This window comes from Tauraco erythrolophus, chromosome 14 (assembly GCF_009769465.1).
Source record: "Tauraco erythrolophus isolate bTauEry1 chromosome 14, bTauEry1.pri, whole genome shotgun sequence".
NCBI lineage: Eukaryota > Metazoa > Chordata > Aves > Musophagiformes > Musophagidae > Tauraco > Tauraco erythrolophus.
Genome location: NC_141478.1, coordinates 19,529,414 through 19,550,261, shown reverse-complemented (window position 1 = coordinate 19,550,261; position 20,848 = coordinate 19,529,414). Strand labels below are relative to the sequence as shown.

At 38.3% G+C, this 20,848-nt stretch overlaps 1 protein-coding gene across 7 annotated transcripts in view; it reads left to right on the top strand.

Moving 5' to 3' along the window:
* The first annotated feature begins 385 nt into the window (after positions 1–385).
* HERC1 (HECT and RLD domain containing E3 ubiquitin protein ligase family member 1) overlaps positions 386–20,848 on the top strand; it is a 105,967-nt gene continuing 85,504 nt past the window's right edge. For all 7 annotated transcript variants that reach the window (XM_086620400.1, XM_086620396.1, XM_086620399.1 and 4 more), the window contains exon 1: positions 386–486. The gene's annotated coding sequence lies outside the window, so the exon portion shown is untranslated. The remainder of the gene's footprint in view (positions 487–20,848) is intronic.

Here is a 20,848-nt window from a genome sequence, read left to right as displayed (position 1 = left end):
CACCCGGCCAGGGCGAGGAGCCGCCGCGGCCGGCCCCGGGCAGGGGGAAGCCTTCCTGCCGGGGCGGGGGCGCTGGGCGTGCCCTTTGCCCTGCGGCGCGGGGCCGCCGACCGACGCGCGGCCCTGTCCGGCGGGCCGAGCCCCGCGCGCAGCCGCTGCTGGTCACGGCGGCGCCGCGCGCGCCCCGCGGAGCGCCGCCCGCGGACCGGCACGTGCAACACAGGCGCGCGGCCGGCGGCCATTCGCGGCCCTGCGCGCGGAGGCGGGGAGCGGCGGGCGCCTCGCGAGAGCCGCGCGGTAGCCCCGCGAGATCTCGCCGCCGCCCTCCCCCCCCCCCCTCCCCGCCCGCGTCATGTTTTCTCTTTGACAAGCCGCCGTCGCCGTTGCTGCCGCAGGAAAGGACGCGGCGCCCGGCGGCGGCTCGCCGCTCGCCTCAGCCTCGCGGAAAGACCCGGACTAAGGTCCGCCGCCTTCCCCCGCTGCCTGGTGAGCGCTCGGTTGCGGAGGGCTGGCGAGCCCGGCCCCCGGTGGGGACAGGGGTGGGAGGCCCGAGCGAGCCCGGCGGGGGAGGGGGGCTCTCCTCAGCGCCGCTCCCCACCTAGGCGAGCCGCCGCCTCGCGGGGCGCGGCTGCGGGGCGCCCCGCTGCGCCCCGGCACGGCCCCCCCCGCCTTGTTACGCGGGGGCCGCTGCGCCCCCGGTGCCGCCGGCGGGTGGTGGGGGGGGCTCGGGGAGGCGAGGCCGCAGCCCCAGCCATGGGCGTCTGAGAAGGGAGGAAGGTGCGGACGGGGATGGAGAAAAGGGGGAGGCAGGTGGGGCCCGTCAGATGTCGGTGCCGTGTTGCTGAGGGTGAGAGAACGACGGGCGTCAAGGAGCTCGGCTTCCTTTGTAGGCAGGCGAGGAGGGGGCTGTTTGTGCCTTTTCAAAGCGGTATAAACTACATAAAATCTGCGTGATGCTTCGGCTGAGATCCTTGGAGCCTGTGCTTCTCCCCTTGAGCCTCATGAATGCGGTTGTAGTGTGCCTGTGCATTTTCCCTCTAAGTGTTAAGTGCATCTCTAGCCTGGTGCATCCTAGGTGGATCTGGCTGGTGTCGCAAAATTCTGTCTGAAAATTGTCATGTTGGCCTTTATCAACTGTGTGTGTGACTGTAGCTGTTCCATGTATCTCCAGACCTGTCATCTGACTTGCGTTGTCGCCCCGTGGCTTATTTGCTGGCTCTTACTTGCAGTACTGAAAAATTATATGTATACTTTTACTCAGAGGTAATTTATTTTGTATTCTAAAGTTTTATCCTAGCAGGTGGTTGCATTTTTTTTGTTTGTTTGTTCTTGTTGTTTTGTTTGTGTCTGTTTTTTTTTTTTTTTTAACTGCATACAGTTCATTTCTTTTAGAAGTTACTGAGTATAAACTGCTTTTCATGTTTTTTTTTAGGGGCAGAACCCTATTGTTATGCTCTCTCCCTTTCACAGTGTACATTGGGGAGGTTTATGTGCACTTGGTAAAACATCTTCGTCTTCTGTTGTCTTAGACCTGTTCTTCATGTCACGTATCTAAGCTGATAGTTGCTTGATGGACTGTTTAGTTTGCTGTAGCTGGGACCACAGGCTCTATATACCTGCATACATATTACATACATTGACGTATGTGTAGATATACATGCGTACATATTGCGTTATGAGCTTGATCAGATTTGTAGTTTAGAGAAGTGTTCTATGCTGTTACTTTGTAACCAAAACTCAAAGCTATAAATTCACACGTACTGAATTTAATGCTCCTTGTTAGAGGCCCTGTATGAACCACATCTTCTCCATTGCACAGGGATGTGGGACTGCGAAGAACTTGGGTCTCAGGATTGAGTCTCACATAATTATGGGGGAAAATATAATAGACATTAAATCTGAAAAGGTAGACATTATACCTCGTCAGCCTGCTACTGCTTCCCAATATTCTGAGAGGAATCTGTTAATTTTGTGTGAAAGATTAAAAGCTGTACGATGTTAATATGCTGCAGGACAGAAGAAGGGCATTACCAGTATCCTGTATTCTTCCACTTACAAGGAATTTTTTAGGTGGCTTTATACACAGTAGTTGTCTCTCAGAATGAAACATCTCAGGGCTCCTTCTCTCTAAGTATAAACAAACCTGTACATGTTTGAGGCTTTCCTCTCTGCTCTTTACCAGTTTCAGATGGCTATAATCTTCCTTTTTTGAAGATAACAGTGCATGGTGCTCTGCATGTTTTAAAGTATCAGTGATGACTGGAGTGGGACCATTTTACGGATGGGAAAAACTACATGTGAAATCAGTCTTTGTATTTTGGTAGTAAAATTAAAAGTATATATACTTAAATAATTTTGGTTAAGACTCATTTTTAGTATTCTAGTCTTTCTTTCCATTTTTAATGTAATTATTCCATTATTTTAATGTAATTAATAATGTAAATTATTCTTTAATTAACATGGACTAGAGAAGCACTTTTATCCCCGTTACAGAAATAAGTGGTGGAGACAAGAATGATAGGTGTTTCAAGAAGACTTGGTGAAGCAGGCATTTGAGTTCTGGTCGGAGGTTGTTTCAAAGTCATCCTTGCAATGCAACAGTCTTCATTTAAATACTGTACAGATACTCAGTCTTCTTCTGTTTATATAACTCGAAAGATTGGTATCTTACACTAGTATGTTTTAGTTAAATATAGGGTGCATTTGTCTGTGGCTGATTGGACTTCCTCGTGTCAAAGTCGTCTTAGTGAATTGAGAGTACTGTGTTGGTTATATTTCTTTCTCATGATCCCTTCTCAGAAGTACTCAAACTCCGAAATTGCTGGCAGGTTTTCTTGTTTTCTGTCCCCTGTAGTGGTTGACAGTCATATGGAACATTCAGATCTAGCAGATATCTTCTCTTTAAAAACATCTGAAGTAGCCCTCAGAAAATGAAGGTCTACTTTCCTAGGGCTGCTGAAAGTTAGTAACTGGCAGCATGCTGCAGCTGCTTACTGTGCATCGTGGTAGCTTCGTAGTAACCCTTGTAATTTCTGAAGATGGAAAAAAAATAAAATAGCCTGGAACTCAGTGGTTATGGAATTTGCCAGTCAACAGCAAGTGTAATTGCAGCCTGGGAACTGGCCAGGTATATTCTCTGGCCTTGACTGCCTGTTGTGACTGATCTAATGTCATCAAGCGAGTTGGGAGTATGTTCAGGTGGCTCAAGCAATCGTGTTCTCTGCTGGAAGCTGGAATTAATTCACTGTTTAAAGAAGAACCTACAATTTGAGTCCTCCTTACTAGTAATAAAATTTTTTGTTGTCAGCACTGCATAATATGGAAATTTCATCCTCAAGCATTTTTTACAAATGCATAAATTTATGCAACAAAAGCTTCTTTTTCAGTTAGTTATACTGGGAGTGCTCTAAGTGAAGAAATGGAAATGTTAATACAAAGTATATACTTTGCTTATTTTGCATTTAAGTTGCAGTCTAGCTCTTGAGTACTTTTTTACTCTCTGAAAGAAGAAATTGCATGTTAAAGCAAAAATGGGCTCAATTGTATTTTAAAGTAGAATTACCTACACTTTATTCAGTGTATTTCAGAGAGAGAAGTGATTCAAGAACTTGCTAAGAGGACCATCGAATACTTAGGTTTTAAGTCACCCCTGGAGGTCATGGTTTGAGTTGGAAGGGATCTTTAAAGGTCATCTAATCCAACCCCCCTGCCATGGGCAGGGGCATCTCTCAATACACCAGGTTGCTCAGAGCCCTGCCCAGCCTGACCTTGAACACTTCCAATGATGGGGCATCCACAGCTTCTCTGGGCAACCTGTTCCAATGTCTCACCACCCTCATCAAAATTTCTTCTTCATATCCAATCTAAACCTACCCGTTTCCAGTTTAAAGCCATTGCCCCTTGTCCTGTCACTACAGACCCTGATAAAAAGTCTCTCTCCATCTTTCTTATATGCCCCCTTTATATCTATAGAAAGACTGCAGTCACCTCTCTGCTTACATCAGAGCTAACTTGGAAGTTAAATGAGATCACTGATCTGATTGAGTTTTGAAGATCTATATATACACAGATTTTGTAGTCTCCTGTCCATTGCTGACTTTCTCAATTTAAAATCATGATTACTAGCAAACACATCTTAATAATTTTTCTAGTTTTTGCAAGAAAATGTCTGTTTCTGTGTCTTGTGGTGGTTGGAAATATTATGACTACATGGCTAGTAGTAGTACAGGTTAGTAGAAGTACAAGCGATTGTACCTTTGGGGGAGAGTGGTAGTGGTAAAACTTCACCATGGTTTTCAGCCCTTTCCCAGTGCAAGATCAAGCACCTTCCTTCCCTGAAGTTGTTGGAACATACTTGACGCATGAGGATGTCTTCTTCGCAGCTCCTCTTTTTACTAACTGCCTTTGATGAGTGTTATATGGACTGACTTCTATGTTCTCAGCTTTTGTTTCGGTATACTTCTGTGCATCTGAAGAAGCAGTGGCTTACATTAATTTTTATAAGTTTCTCTGCTCAATAGTAGTAATAATCTTTTATGTCTCTTCTGCTTGAGTAGGTTTTGTACAGCACCCGAGGGTATTAAGGGTTTACATTCACAAACTGTGATTAAGTTTTTGTATCATTTTCTTCATAAACATAAGGGCAAAAGAGCAAATAGATTTAATTGCTTATCAACTTAAAAATAACTTTGTTCTCCTTTTGTCTGTCTCCCAAAAGATTTTGGAAGTGACCAGTTATGACCAACTGGAAGCATAAGATGATACAGGTTTCAGTAGTAGACCTGATAATGAATAAATAGTCCTAAAATCATGTAGGGAGACTAACATTGGAAGAACATCAGTAAAATCTCAGCGTGGCTTACCTGACAGATACTGTGAAGCTAGGTAGAATTTAATATTTGGAAAGAAAAGTTGATAGCTGCAGAATCAGTCTGAATTAGGATATCAGTAATTTGGTTTCCACGTGCTGAACAGAAGGCTAATACAAGGAGGAAAGATAGTGGACATGGAGACAGATGTTCACATGAATCAATTAATGTTAGTGTGTATTTTGTCATAACATTTTTCTTATGATGAAGAACAATCTGCTGTAGCTGCTATTCTTGCTTGCTCTTTCTGGTTTAGTTCCTTTTGCTTGTCATCTTGCTGTTACAGATTTATAGGAGACCATGGTGTATTTTTTCTGCTTTATTTTATTGTCCATCTCTTATTATCTAAAACCTCTCCCTTTTCCCTTTTTTTTCTGCTTCTAATGTCTCTTTTTGTCTCTTTGGTTTCAATTCTCTGGTAATTTGTAGTAATTTCTCTGCAGTGTCAGTATTTTCTAATTTATCGTTTTTTCTTTTTCTTTCCCATGAGTGTTTTGTATAGATTCCCATTCACCTCACATCTATCATGACACTTTGTATAGACTAAACGTATTGGCCAAAAAGACCATTTGAGGAACATTACCTTGCACAGTGATCTACAGTGCTTTTTGGCCTGAGTAAAACATTGATCAAATAACTCTTTTAGGCAATGTTATGTCCTGTTGCTGTTGTTTCCACCTCTCATTGTTTGTCTTGGCTATGAGTAATATGGAAGGAACATCTTGTGGGTTTTGCATTGCTTCTAGGTTTTACATTGTTGGCCTATGACAAGACATGATTTTAATTAATTTTATATATTCCTGAGTTCTAAATTAACCTTTCAAGACAAAGGCTGTGAATGTTGTTTGGAGCCCTGATATCTGCTGCTAAATCATATACACGCAACCCTTAATTGATGAAAAAAGGAAAGCAAGTCAAGCAGTTTGCTTTTCTTTTAGTTATACTTTCAGACTGTAAAACTTCAATAAGGACTGCAAAAATTGCTGCATTCTAACAGTTGGTAGCATGTGAAGCGTGATTCTTGCTGGGACTTTGTGCCTCCTTTGTAAGAAGTACAAAGACTGGGATGGTAAAAAGTTCAGGTTGTTTTATGCGATGTTAGGTACTGTTTGCTGAGGACTGGAACTCAGCAAAACCAGAGAACAGTCCTCCTGTTGCACAAATTCAAGGTACATCTGTGTCTTGAATTCCACATTCAGTTCTGGAGTCATACAGATGAACATAGAGATATAGCTACTGATGCTGCAGGTATGTCATTATATCAGTATAGATGATCATGTAGCAATAAAGAATCTAGGAAAAATGCAAAAGAATATGATGTGCTTGATTACAGGTATGCAGTGCTTCTGTGGAAGGAGAGTGTCTTTGGTTTCAGTTGATATTGCAGAGAAGAAATAAAATAACCATATTTTTTGTGTGTCAGTTGTATTAGAAATTGGACAGAATTTTGAGATAATAATTTACTAGACTTAGATACAGAATAAAGACTTTGGTTTACTGGTAAGAATGTTACACTTATGTGAATTAACAAAATAATTTGTAAGGGTTCTAAGTGTTTATGCTACACAACTAAAATGTTGCAGCTTTGAAGAGACTCTACTTGTATAATGAAATTGTAGTATTGTCATCAAAGTGAGGCAGTAAATAGAAACATATTGCATGAGGTTTTCAGTCATATTTCAAATAAATTAACTGCTCCAGACCCGTGATCAGCTATGTATACAGAACTTCAGCTTTCTTAAGAACCTATCTAAGATAATATTGCAGAAAAAAAGTTTTTGAACAGTCAGTCTCACTTGCATTGAATAAATTGAATTGTATTCTTAATGAGCTAGTAGAATTACCTGATTATTCTGATTGTGAAATCTTTTCCTGAGTTTTGTGTAAGCCGCAACAAGCTTGATTCTTCTGGCCCATCCGCAGAAATTATTTCTCACTGTTGCAAACAAATATTGAACTACTCCTGGCAATATTAAGAGCTGTAGTGCTCCCTGGCTGCCATCTGTTTAAATATTAAATTTTCTAATCCTTTTCTGAAACTACACAGGTGACATCATGCTTAAAGTACCTCTAGCACAGTTTACTTTAGGACCACTTATGTTGAAAATAGTAAATGAAACTGCTGTGAACTTGGAAAAGGTCAGTCAGTAAACACACACTGAAGAACTCTGTCCCCTAGAAATACACAAATCTGCTTATTTGTTTTGCTTATTTGTTAAAGTTTTGTTTTTCTTGCACTCTGTTTAGAAAATATATTTGCCTATCCGTTGGGGAAAGGTGATATAACATTACTGTGAGGCAGTAAATAGAATTCGGGCGTGCAAGTTTCGCAACCAGTTCTTTGTGTGTTCTTCAGTTTTGGTGTTTTCTGCCTTTGATTTGACTGTATAGACTTCCAGCTGCTTGTGTTGGAAGCTTTTGTAATTAGGTTACCGTAAAATAAAACGGAGTCAGCATCTTACAGGGGTTGCAGAAATCACCAGTTGTGGAGAGGAGAGAGTGAGTGCTTGTGAGGTTTATTTTTCCTCTGAGAAAACTTCTGGGTTTTAGGATGTGTAACGTTAGCAGCTTTATAGGTGTGGTTTTTCAAGAGCTTTGCAGAAAATAAAGCTTTCAACTGCTTTTGGAACAATTCTAAGAGTCTGAGCACTTAGCTTCTGTCAGAAGTCTGTGCTTGAAGGGTTTGTCTTGTGCTTGATTTCTGCTGTAGTCAGACTAAGTTAAAGAAAAATGTTGTAATATGTACCTTCATTGAATTCCGACCTTGTTAATATCTTTAGTGTGTGTGATAGTCACTGATTTAAGAAAATGTATTTTCTTCATACTGACTGAAGATAACTCTATCCCCCTATATGCATATTGATTCTCAGATTGTGGTTCATCAAGTGCTGCTGTCTTTGTGTTTCCAGAATTCAGAAGCTTCTGGATCATACTGAAGTGTTGTGTTTTTTTATTATCTTTCTAATATATTTTCACTTTGCAGAAATTAATCCTGGTTTTGCTACAGGATATTGTAACTTAACCCATTATAAGTACTAAAGTAATGTTCTAGCTTTTCCCACATATCTTCTAGCTTTTGGGGTGGGCTGTCGAAGCTGGTTTTATTTACTTTATAACTAATACGTTATTTATTCAGAAAGTGAATAATTCTGCATTTTATTCAGTTGACACTGTAGGGAGAAATAAAATTTGGTAAAGTAGAATAAGAATAGAATGTTAAATTTCATTCTTCTGCTATTCTAAGACTTGATCAAATCTTGTAATTACCAGTGATAATATCTATGGTTTTTCTGTTCAGAAACATTGTAGTAACTTACTGTTGAATGATAATATTGCTTCCTACAACATGTGATTCCTTCCTTTTATTTCTCTGGCTGACTTGCCATCCTTTTTCTGAGCAGAAGAATATGACAGCATTTTCCAAATCTTCAAGTAAGAGCTTTTGTGTTTTGTATACATTTATAGTTGTAGGAGTTTGTGATTATGTGCTAATAGTTGAATCTTCCTCAGTTGTATAACATGTGATGAGATACTTGTGTTAAGGAGATGAACCTTGTACAAGACAAAATATTTCCAGCATTTTTGATTGTCATAAAGAAATGTTTTCAAAATCTCTTCAAAATCTGTTTTTTATTTTGAAACAATTAAAAAAAGTAAGTGGAAGATTTGTGTTCTGTTTGAGTGGCAGATTGCAAAAATGCAGTCAGGTATGCTTACCAGGAAGTGTTACTACTACTTAAGAGAAAGTAGCAGAGGAATAGACTTTCATGAACCATAGAAAACTTTGAAACTTATAATTGTCTTAGTTGAAGAGTAATTTTTTTAGGTTTGAAAATCTCCCTGGACTCTGTGAGAAGTGATGCCTAAAGACTAGGTTAAAGTATATTCCCCTTGTTTACTGTGTCCATTTGACAGCACTTCATGTAAGGTCAATTTTGCTTTTTATCCTTGTCTTAAAATGTTTGGACCTTGTACACAGAGAGGAGATCACTAAGTTGTCAAATAACAACAAAGCAGGAAGGTTGAGGTATCTGCAGGCAATGAGACATCACTGTACTTGAAGGTTTAGCTACGCTTCTGAGTTGATTGTTCAATTCTTCCTTTTAGCAGTCTGGGCAACAGTTATACCTTCTTCCTTCTTATCTGTGGGCTTTTGTTATTGTTGAAATTCGTGATGGAATATCAATGATTACCTGCATTTGGCAATGAGGTAGAACCATTGTGTTGGAGATCATGATGCTTAAAAAACAAAAAAACCCAAACAGATAGGACCCAGGCCCTAAAATCAACTGCTCCCTTCCATGGGTTTGGTGGTTTCTGTCTGTCGATAAGCTGAATGCGTGTGCTAAAGACTGACAGAACAAAACACGTTTTGGGGGGAAACTGTGCTGTTACAGTCTCTGCTTTTTAAAATAGTAAGATAATATTCTTGCCTTCTGCTTTTTAATGATCTTTTGTGCAACCTTTTACTTATTCTACTTTTTCTTGCTTGACTCTGATGCTTAAATCTATTCTTGCAGGAGTCGAGTGTTTTCTCTTTGGAGTTGCCTAGAGCTGTTCCTTGTCTTCCTGTTCCTCAAAAAGAAGCTACAGTGTGTGCTGTAGTCACTTTATATAGCTTCTGTCCCATCTCCACCTTTCTTTAATTTGTCACAGCAATCTTTCTCTTAGATCTATACACAGCACTTTCTCAGGAATCCTTTTTTGTTTGTTTGTTTTAAATCTAAGCCTTAGAAGACAGCTTCCTGTTTACTTATATTAGAATAGATTTGTCAGCTGCATGGAGGCAGTTCTTGGATGACAAACTCAGATATCTCCCATAATTTCCAAGCTGATATGGAAAGAGAAGACTACGGAAATTCTGGGAAGTTGTGTATGTGTTCTGTCCAGGGCCAGTCTTGTCTGCTAAGGTCAGAAAAAGGACCTTTATAACCTTATAAGCTTTTACCCTCAACCCAGTGCTAAATACTACTACTACTACTACTACTACTACTACTACTACTACTACTACTACTACTACTACTACTTCTTCTTCTTCTTCTTATTATTATTATTATTATTATTATTATTATTATTATTATTATTATTATTATTATTATTATTATTATTATTATATTCCATCTCTTGGAATATAGGAGTATTTACTACACTTTCCAAATTCGAAAGTCCTTTGACTGTGGCAAAGTTGAGAACTTCTCTTATTAACCTGTTTTGTTGTGTTTTTTTCCCATCTAGTGAGTTGTCCTTATACTGGCCTTTGATCAAAGCTGTCCCACTTACCTCAAAGTGAGAAGACCTAAAAATCTCCTTGGTTTCCAGAAGCTGGAGTAAAAATCTGAAAAAAAAATCCATTCTTGGAGATTTGACAGTCTTCATGTCTGAGCCAACCAAGTGGATTTATGAGACCTCTTTAGTGTTTGCTTTGTTCCCCTTCTAGAAAAACCTGTTTTCCATAGATAATTTAGGAGGCGGTGGTAAGTGGCTGGAAAACTTACTGCTACTTTGCAGTCCCATTTTACCTTTTATATAGTGCATTATATAAATACAAATGCACATTTAACATAATTTCCCCTGTAATTTCTCTTTGATGTTAACTGTGATGTTTTGTAAGGATTACTCCACTTTTGCAAATAAATAATTGTTATACAGAAGTTACTTGTGCTTCAGACACATGTAGATGAAATATTGAAATATTTAGAGTATATACTATAAATACTGAAATATATATATTTATGTATATATAAAAATACTGAAGCATTTATAGTGGATTACCTGTTTTGTTGTGTCTGCTAGTCAGTTTTACATTGGAGTATTGCTTATGCATCCATGCAGTCAGTGGCTCGGTATTGTATATGTATAAAATAAACAAACCAGGATTAATTGCAAGATCAAGTTCCTCTTTCTGTTTCTGAGAGTTTAAATTACTATGGTGACAGAGAGAAAAATGGAGCAGTATTTATAGTTTATCACTTCATAATTTATTTCCGTTTCGTGAAAGTAACTTGTAAATTTAGTTGTATGTGTCTCCAGTCTCTTCTTTTAGTCTTATTTAAGATACAGGGATAGTTTTTATTTTCTTAGAAAACATGCAGTTTTCCTCAGTAAAAAGCATTTACTGTTTGGGCTGTTTCATTAGTGATACAAACTTAATATTAATTGAAAACTCAGTTGTTCAATATTCTGTTTTACTTAATGATGACTTGCAACAGGCCTTTCACATTTTAATACATGTGATTTATTAGTTATTTTAGACAAGCTTACATCTCAAAAATGAATGTTTTAAGTGATCGGTAAGAAGCAACTGGTGGTTTCAGGCTAAATTAACTCCTATTTAAGAAAACCAAACTCTTTAATAACACTGAATATTTTAAATTCTTCAAAAATATTTGCTGGGCCACTAAAGACTGCATTCTCTCCCTGAGATATGACAACTTTCTTCTTTTTCTCTATATTTTAACTCAAAAGGGAAGATTTTGAATATATTAATTATTATTTGCATTTACTCTGTCTTACTGACAAACACTTGCAGGCTCTTGGTTTTGTGTTTGTTTTGTTCCTAGATGCAGCAAACACTGTCTAAACTAAAACCTCTTTAAAATCATCATGTAAGTAAATAGATGCACAGAAATATATGGAAAAATGGGAAATTAAATTTATTTAAAACTTTCATTCTCTCTGAGTTGTTGGCCATGTGGAAATGCAGGCCAACTATTTAATTATTATAATTTTGTAATGCTTAGAATTGCTTTTGATTTATTCTAATTTGAAATGCAGCCTATTATTTCTCTTTTTATGGTTACTAATTATTGCAAGATGTGAAGACTTCAGCGTGAGCTTAGAATTTGAGTGATAATAGCATGAGGTAATTTGTACCTTTGGTGTTAGTTTATATGATGGGGAAAACCGTGAACAGACCAGAAGAGGTGGCTGTTCTGTACTTTTGTGCTTGAAAACACAGAATCTGAAACATAGAGGGATGGTCATTAATTGTGCAGTGAGGTGTAAGTTTGGAAGATGTAGGTTCCTCTGTGGGTGCTTTTTAAGTGGTGGACTGGGAAAAGGAAAAAGAACCTTTGTCTATGCTCCAGGTAAGTTCCATGTTTCTTATAACATTAAGAGGGAGCTCTCTTAAGCATATTTTCTTTTGTTATTTAAATATTCTGCTCTCCTCTTAGCTCAGGATCAAAACCCCTTTGGTTATGTTTCTGTGTTTTCACAGGTTTGGTGTTAAAGTTCTCTTCTTCTCATTCCCTTTAATAAGGTGAAAGAGAAAAACCAGCAGTTAATGTCTCAATTGAAGTGAAGGGTAACTAACAGCTTGCTTTGTTCTACAGCTTGCAAATGTTCCGGTAGAGCATTCGATGAATCTGAGCCTTTTCTTCAGTTTGTTTGCAGCACTGTCTGTGACTCTCAAAGCTGCCAAGCGTTACTTGTCCCTCAGCTTTAACAGTAGTTTCTAAGAGGGTGGTGGACAAATGCCTTTTCCTTTGTCTTCTGCTTGGCAGCAGTTCTTTCTTTTTGGAACTGCTAGTAGTACCAATAGGTTTGTCAGTCTTCCTCCTAGCACTTGTTAGTGAACACCACTTTCTTGGCAGACATCAAGTTGGATAAGAAATACCCAGATTCTCTTGTCCAAATAATGTTTGTAAGGAATGCATTTGACCTTTGACCTTGCCCTGGGTTTTGCTAAAGGTAGTCTTATGCTTTTATCTTTGCTTTACTTTTTTTTTCATGCTTCCTGTTTACTCCTGGCGTAACACAGTTTCATCAGCTACACTTGGTTAGTATTTCTACTTCCGTAAATGTGTTCCTGAATTGTTTTTGTTTCTCACAGAGTTCACTCTTAAGCAGAGGTTTTCCAGATTGGTTTCTGACTTTATAACAAAGAACTTGGAATTCTGAGTTAGCAAACAAGCTCTGAAAGCAGTCTTAGTTACCTTCAGATTTCTTCTACTGCAGGTCAAGTTGCTGCCACTGCTATTTTGATGAAAAGTCTACATCCAGAATACATAGAACTTGTTTAAATTTTAGAGTTTGATATTTTCATTTTGTCCTAACTGTTCCCTGGAGTAAACTTTTGAAATAAGTATTAAATTTGGTAAGACTATCTTGTAATCCTTGTTCAGCTATGAGTTTTCATAAAATCATAGAATTGTTTAGGTTGGAAAAGACCTTTAGGATCACCAAGTCCAGCTATTAACCTAGCACTGCCAAGTCCACCACTAAACCATGTCCCTAAGCACCACATCCACACCTCTTTTAAATACTTCTAGGGATGGTGACTCAACCGCTTCCCTGGGCAGCCCATTCCAATGCTTGACAACCCCTTTGGTGAATAAATTTTTCCTAATACCCAGTCTAACCCTCCCCTGGTGCAATTTGAGGCCGTTTCCTCTTGTCCTATCACTTGTAACTTGGGAGAAGAGACTGATCCCCCACCGCGCTACAACCTCCTTTCATAGAGCTGTAGAGAGTGATAAGGTCTCCCCTCAGCATCCTCTTCTCCAGGCTAAAGAGCCCCAGTTCCTTCAGCCGCTCCTCATAAAACTTGTGCTCCAGACCCTTCACCAGCTTCACTGCCCTTCTTTGGACGAACTCCAGCACCTCAGTGTCTTTCTTAAAGTGAGCGGCCCAAAAGCTGAACACAGTTTTCAAGATGCAGCATCACCAGCACTAAGTACAAAGGCACAATCACTTACCCAGCTCTGCTGGCCACACTTTCTGATACAAGCCAGGATGCTATTGGCCTTCCTGACCACCTGGGCATGCTGCCAGCTTGTATTCAGCCGGCTATTGACCAATATCCCCAGGTCCTTTTATGCCAGGCAGTTTTCCAGCCACTCTTCCTCAAGCCTCTGTTGTGACCCAAGTGCAGGACCTAACACTTAGCCTTGTTGAACCTCGTACAGTTGGCCTTGGCCCATCAATCCAGCCTGTCCATATCCCCCTGTAGAACCTTCCTACCCCCAAGCAGGTCAACACTCCCACTCAACTTGCTGTCATCTTCAAACTTACTGAGGTTGCACTCGATCCCCTCGACCAGATTGTTGATAAAGATATTTTAAGACCATTTTATTTGGCTTACTGATCAGCAACAGTAAAGTGTATGTGGGCATTACTCCCCAAAATGGCTATTTGCCCAACAGGAACTGTGGTTCTAAAAGATAATGACAAGTGAGTTGTGTTGCAAATTCTCACTTACTTAGTACTTTTTTTTTTTTCCCCCTTGAGAAAGAGAAGAAGACAAAGAATAAGGGAAGGAGAGCTGGGCTTTTGTGGTTCATGTTTTCTTAATGTGAATAGATTTTTCTCTACCTGATTCTGGACAGATACAGTTTTATATAAAGTAAAATATCAAAACTTTCTCTAATAGCTGTAATTTTAAAACTTCCTTAAGTATCTGGAAATTATGCAATAGGTAATGTTCAAGGCATCATCTTGGTTAAATCCTAGCTTTTTTGAACCAGTGGGAGCTGTTCACTTGGAAGATTGAGAGGTTTACTACATGTAAAATGTTGGCTAGTGATTTGACAGTAGACAGGAATATTTTCTTTAGTTGGAGTCCCAAAATATGAAAATATAAGCAAATAACAAAATGTGATAGGGCTGTTTTTAAGGAGGAACAATTGCTGCAATTTCAAAAAGATTTTTTTTTTTAATGGAAATCCCAGAAGATTCTGGGAATTTTGAATTCGGAAGTTTGAATTCAAAGTGCTGTAAGTGCTCCAGTGTTGAAATACTTTTGTAAAGCTATTGCTCTATGTTTAGACTGGTTTCGGTTTGTGCTGCTGGTGATGAAAGAAGAGTACTTCCTTTCTCCGCTTCTTGTCACATGTTTCTGCCTTCTCCCTATGTGCTTAGTCTGATGCTTGGCTTTGTGATCAGATTGTTTAGAAAGTTGATGAGACTGCATACTGGCCCACAGTACAGAACTGGTACCTTCCACATTGTCAGCTGACTTTGTAGTAGTTAGATGTTGTAAAACATCAGTGAGTATATTCATGTAGTCTTTAAAAGTCAAATGTATTTTCTTTTTGCCAGCACTTAAAGAGAAATTAGGTGTCTGTGCCCGAAGCAGTTATAAACCCTGTATTTGGGGTCCTCAGGCAATGAGCTGGAGGAAATAAACCCTGCTGATAAGCTGTGCTAACCATTGTTACCTAGTTTCTGGTTAACTTCAGTGATTGTAGCCACTGTGCTTGTACTCCACACAGAGATGGAGATAATTTACATTTGTATTCAGAGAGCATTTTCATGATTATGTCAAATCAGCTTGTTGCCATCAGTGTGTCCAGTTAAAGACCTGTCACATGAAACCGAATATTATTTTCAAGATGGACCAACATTTTTCTTGTGAAAGTTGCAGTAGGAGAGTAGGTCACTACTAAGACCTCAGATTCAAGGTTCAATCTCTATCTTTAGAGATGCATACAAGGGGAAGAGGAAAAAAAATCTATCCGTTTTCAGGAAAAGGAGCTGTATTTGCACCTTTGAGGTACCTGAGTAAGTTTGGAAATTTCTGAACGAGGAATAGATGGTGTAAGCATAACATAAAGCAAGTGAATGAGTCTTTATTCAGGGGACTTCTTAATGTAGCTAGACTTCCATGTTTTGCCTCTTGAGAAGATGCTGACTTGGTCACTGAAGACTAGAGTTTGGAAATTTGCATTAATTAGCCTTACGGTTGCAATTCAGATCAAACAGTAGTTAGCAAATCCTTTCTTCCTGACAAATGATAAAATGTTGTCTTTTCCTTGGCAGCAAGGTCCTGGATGTAGTAATACCTATTGGTGTCACTTAGAGGCTGAGCTGTTGGTGTGTTTTGTAGTATGAGCAAACAGAAGGTGCGTCTAGTATGAAATGCAAAGAATGCTCACAGCCTCCGAACAGTAGTTAACAGTTGTGGCTCCAGTTTTTGTGTGATAGACATACGTAAGGATTTTGTCTGCTGTAATACAACTGGAGTTACTTGGACGAGGCTCGCTGAGGCTCAGACAAAGCTTTTGGTGAAGGTGCTAATTTATTTTAGAGAAAATTTGGCTGGAGTAAAAGCAGGTCCTTAATAGCACAGTGTGTGCTTTTTTGGCGGCTATATTGGCCAAAGAGCTGGAGTATAGTTCTCTGAGTTGGATATTTGTTTGTTTGTTAATTAAAAGTGTAAAATGTCAAGACTGAGAGAGAACAAAGTTTCCTTATATGTTATTTGTTGCACTACAAGCATTACAGCTGTAGTAAGCATATCCTGTCGTTAGATGGTAGAGAGATTCCCTCCACCTCCCAGAGATTTAGTTTTTGATTAGAACAAATAGGGCTCAGACTACCAAAGAACACAAATCTCTCCTTCAGAATATTCTATTACTTTTTGGTGAAATTGTAATACATGAGAATTGGAAAGGTCAAAGAACAGAAACTGATCATTCAGAACCTATGTAACCCATAGTTAATGATTAAAAACTAGAAGTCAGACAAATCTGTTTTCTACAATACGAGGTAAAGCATTTGTGGGTTAAACATTTAGAAAGAGAAGTTTGAAAAAAATCTTTTACTTTGAGAAAGCCTCCTTGCACATTAAGCTACGTTAGCTTGAGAGAATTTAGAGTTGTCATCAAGAATCCTTTTGGAGAAACTGGAGTTCTAAATGCTACCAGCATTAAAATTACTAACTCAAGTGTCTCTTTGGGAGTAGAGTGCTCTTTTTGTTCATTCATTTTTTAAAATTCTCTCAGACTTAGATGAACCCTGGACTCGACTAGTTGTGATCAGCCCGTGTTATTGTATGTGAGAAGTTTTTCAAACTCAGTGTTTGTTTTTGGAGTAAGGGCTTTTTTGTGTCACGTTATGAATGCTTTTACTTTTGCAGTACCTGAACGTTGTATATATGATAACTAAGAAATGTTGATTTTAATGACTTCATTGTTATTTCACATGCATGTAGTTCTTGTGGTTTATGTTTTTGCTGTTGGATTCAAAAGCTGTCTACTGAAAATACTGTGTTTATGAGAGTAAAAATATTAAGCAAGCAAAACAAGAATAAAAATTCATTTTATTGGAATACAGAAATTGAAGTCTGTAAAAAAGTATCCTAAATCCATTCCAAAGCACTGAAATACTAAAATGCTGCTAGATTGCAAGTGAGCAGTAAAAATAGTAAGACATTAAAGCCGACAGTCTTTGAAATGTATGGGACACGTAGAAATATGAAATGCTTAATGCACATTGCACTTATTCTTCAATCTATTCTTCAATAGATTTCTCCTATAGTTCTGATCCAGAACTATGAATAAGATCTGGCCATGAAGCCCTCACTTCATTTTTAAGTAGCTGGATATCTCAAAAGATATTTGTTCCAAAGCCATACTGCATTCCTTTTTTGAAGTCTTAAGTGTTGACAGAACAGCCAGAAATTGCAAGATGAAAGGAAAAACCAAGAAGAAATGGAGTGAAAAGTTTTGACACATGCTGCAGCAAGCTATGTGAACTGGCTCGGATCCTGTAAGCAGTATGACTGTATCAACATGTGCTGTGCGGGAGCTAAGAAGCCCTGCTACGGGCCAATGCTGATAGAAGCTTTGCTGGTATCTCCACTTAGTCTCACATAGGCCAGCACTTCCAGACCCTGCAAATGCCGGCTTCTGCAGCAGCTTGCTTGCCTTTGGGTGCCGGTGGCATCCATTGTTGGTTTTGACTGGAATAATTTTTTGAAGAATAGTAGCATCTTCCATTTCTGAGCTCTAAACAGTATGTATGTGTAGTATACGAGTTCTAGTAATTTGCTTTATTCTTGGGAGAGTACTGTCAGTTATATTTCCTTGGTTTTTGGTCTATGGAGTTTCTGGTTGTTATATGAGAGATGTGGACTGTTCAGCAGTTTACATTTTTGTCAGAAAATCTACCTTATTAGGTTGACGTCCTTTATCCTTCTATAATACCAGAACGTGAGAGCAGGGTCACCCCATGTATAATTCACCACAGACATAAATCATCGTAAGGCTGGTATGTGCTTATCAATTCTGAAACTTTTTAGTTCTTCAGATCTAAATCTTGAATTACCTTGTCTGTTAAATAAATGCTGTTCATGTGTACTTTTAAAATAGTAACCAAATAAACTAAAATTGTGGTTACTAACATTAAAATACAATTCTACAGTACTTTGAAGAAGTGAATTACGGTGAGATGTGTATCACGACAAAGAAGAAATGCTATGCATTGCTGCATTTATATGGAACAGTCTTTCCCCATCCATGTCATCTGTCTTTGAGAGAGCAGTCACTAAGAAAGTGTTAGGCACTTTCTAAATAAGTTTTAAAAACAATTATTTACTTTATGACTCTAAATATTGCAAAATTGAAACAAATTTCACTTTGTGTTCTTACTGCAGATTACTTAGGTTTTCTTTTTGTGATAGAAATCTCTTCAGGGAAGATCTTTTTGTTAGGCTGAAGTAAATGTTTACCTAGTAGAATGATAGCATGAGACTAGAAGAATTCTCCGTGTTGTATATTAGAATTTATTATACTCCATCTCAACAGGGTTTTTTATTTCCTTTAGAAACTCATTGCAGAATTTAACTGGGAAAAAACTTTTGAGTTTTTCAGTTTAAATTAATTTGTGATTGTTTCACACCTGTTTGTTCTTAGGCCCGTATTTTCCTTTTGCTCACTTAGCCACTCCCTCCCCCCTTTTCTTCCTCTGCTATATTTATAGACCAGATTTCATTTTATTTCATTGTTATTATGTATTTATTTATTTATCTTGATTTGCGCTGCTGAAAAGCCACACTCCTAATCTTATCTTCAGATAAGAAGATTCCCTGTTAGGGTAGATCAGAGGAATAATCTTTTTCTCTGCATAATCTAATGCCAATCTTTACTGAGTTCAGGACATAGGTGACAGAGATCTGGGTAATCCAATCGATGAGCATTTTATAAAATTGTGTAAAAATGCTTCCCTTCCCTAACCATTCTGGGAATGCTTGCTAATGCTCCTCAGGATTGTGTTTTCTTTCATGATGACTCATGATCCTTCTGTGACTTACTAGAGTCTTCTACTTTTGAATCTGCAAATATTAGATTCTCTACTTATGGGAGAACTTTTTATTCCACAATTGTATAAGGTTGCATGTTTTACTGTTAAATTTCAAGCTATTAATCTTACTACTTCTCACCTACATATAGTTCTTCCCATGCGGCGTACTCATCTACAGTGATAGAGGTTTCTCTTCACTTTGTGTTGTCATTGTTTTACCAACTCATAAATCAAAATATCACATTGTTGGTTTCAAGACAGAGAAGATGTCTCTAAACTTAACTAAAAACTAACTTGATTTTTTTTCTGTGTTTTATCTCCAGATTTTGTCTTTCTAACACACCATCTTAATTTTTGGACATTATTGCAGCATCATTTGCTTAAATAATATTGTATGCTTTTGAATATACAAGATGCCCTTCTGAGATTTTTGTGTGTTTTTTTTTTTTTTTTTAATGGCTTACACTTTCGTTTTGAATAATATGGTTAACAGGTTTGCAGTGACTGAGCACTGGGGAAGTGCAAGGCCGTATGCACATTTGCCATATTGTCCGTGCCATACACCTATGGCGCGTTGTCCTGGAAGAAGGACTATGTAGAGAAGATAATCTGCATTTCCAACACTATATTCTCCCTTCTGAAAGTGATCAAAGAGGACTTGTTACCATGTTCAGTTTGAAAGTTGAGGCATTCAGATTAAATTTGATAAAGGTCTGATATTCTGTAATTCAAGTGTAACTTTTCCATCTGTTTATTTATTTTAGATTTTGAATTTTAAAACGGTGAACAAAAAACGTTTAATTAATTGTGAACCTTGAAACTACTTTTCGCTTATGCCGAGTTATAAGTGGTTTAATGTCAAAGCATTCAAGTTTCACACATGGATTTTGTAACTGAGGTTTTAGACCACCTGTGTAGAACTCAGGCGCTACAGCATCTCTTAGGGAAATAACATAGGGGAAGAGGGATCTTTCTGTTCAGCTAAATAAGTTAACTTGAGTTCAGGCAGTGCAGAAGTCAGGAGAGAGATGTATTCCAGGGGCCTGTGCTATCCAAAAGAAGCTTTGTGGTATGTGATGAGCAATCCCATTTAAACCATAGGATTCCCAGGAATTTTGTAGCAATTTCATCATAATGTTTCATTGAGTTTGAATCCACGTCATGATTCATAATGCGTTGGGGTTTTTTTTCTCAGATTGTCAGCAAAAAGACATCTCTCAAATTAGTCGATGTCTTTGATTTGAAAGAATATTGTAAACTTTCAAGTTGATTTGACAACCAGTTTGAACTTTCCTCGTAAACCAGTGTTGTTTCCTTATTAGATTTTCTCTTCTCAGAATACTTTCGAAGTCATATATTATACAATAGATTAATATAATGTAATATGTAGTTTATGATACCGTAAATTTACTCAGAATAGTTGTAATGTGTATTTGGCTCCGAAGAGCCTATTCCCTGAACGAATAGAATCTACACAATGTACCAGTCTCGCAGTTAAGCCATCTGTCTGGTTGCAGTTTAACATTCTGACATGGATTTTAAGGAGATCCCTAGCTTACCTTAGAAAGGGGAAAGAGTGGCTTGTGACTGCAGGGTTTAAAAATGTGTTTGACAGGTTGAGCTCTTAGCTATGAGGCCTGAATTACTGGTCTCATTTATTGTAAAATGAAGGTTTACACTGGTAGTCTGTCTCTTTTACACTGTTGTGTATGATCTTGTGCATTTTTTGAAGTCTTTGTCCTCAGTTTTGATGCCTGTAAAGAGAATATTATTTTTTTTCTAGGGAATATCGATTGTATTTTCATTGAAACTTAGCAGAATTATATCTACTTTGTGTGAATTTTTGTGCATATGGATTTAGCAAATGCAAACATACTAAAAGTCTTACATCATGTTAAGGAAGTTGCACATACACATGTATTTATTTGTTTAAAATGAAGATAAAAATTCATCTG